The sequence below is a fragment of the Plasmodium gaboni genome, chromosome 9 (genome assembly GCF_001602025.1).
Source record: "Plasmodium gaboni strain SY75 chromosome 9, whole genome shotgun sequence".
In the NCBI taxonomy this organism is placed as follows: Eukaryota; Apicomplexa; class Aconoidasida; order Haemosporida; family Plasmodiidae; genus Plasmodium; species Plasmodium gaboni.
The window spans coordinates 477820-478151 of NC_031489.1; positions in this window are offsets into that span (position 1 = coordinate 477820).

Sequence of the window (332 nt, forward strand, 5' to 3'; positions counted from 1 at the left end):
ATTATTTTTATACATAATAAAAAAAATATACATAAATATATAATATATATATATTATATGTATAGTATAACAAATAAAGAAAATATATATATATAGCATATATAAAATATATATATTATATATATCATATATATTTATATCCTTTTAAAAAAAAGAATAAAAATTATATATTAAAATATATATATATATATAATTAAATACACCTTTTCGATTTCTTGCTTTTTTTTTTTTTTTTTTTTTTTTTTTTTTTTTTTTATTTATTAAAAAAAAGTTATATTTTTTTTTTTTAAAATTCTTAAAAGGTTTAAAAAAAAATTTTTAAATATAAAATA